The following is a 573-nucleotide window of genomic DNA, read 5'->3' on the forward strand; positions in this document are numbered from 1 at the left end:
GAGTAAGTACAGAAAAATATGAAAAACTACGACAGAAAATAATAACAAAAGCTTTAACTGAAGTCACTAGGAAGCCAGGGATGTTGCTACACATGGCTACAAGATTCATGTAGGACGATGCATCTGGTTGGACGTCAGCGCGCATGTTGGCTCGGAAGCGGCGGTGTCAGCAGAAAGGTCAGATGTTATGATATCACACTCTACTTTCTGCTTCTCCAGCATATGTAGCTTACACACGCTACCGAATGTACGTGTATGTCTGAATATTCTGTACGAAACTAATAAAGTGGGCCATTTATCACACATACACGTACATACATAAACAGATAGATGATTAGAAAGGTATCGATTGGTGACATCTTCCCTGCCCAAAGCAAAGGCTCTGTACGAAAGCCTGACCTGAGCTGCAGGATAAACGGGAGATGAATTGCAGTGCGAGAGGTTCAGGTTGTGGAGAATGATAGAGGATGAGTGAGTGGTCATCTCATAACTGAACTTTATATTCCCTTGCTCATAAAATCAATCCGTTGTTGTATACCCAAACTGATACTTAAGTAACAGGACTCGAATCTC

This window comes from Penaeus monodon, chromosome 34, assembly GCF_015228065.2.
Source record: "Penaeus monodon isolate SGIC_2016 chromosome 34, NSTDA_Pmon_1, whole genome shotgun sequence".
In the NCBI taxonomy this organism is placed as follows: Eukaryota; Metazoa; Arthropoda; class Malacostraca; order Decapoda; family Penaeidae; genus Penaeus; species Penaeus monodon.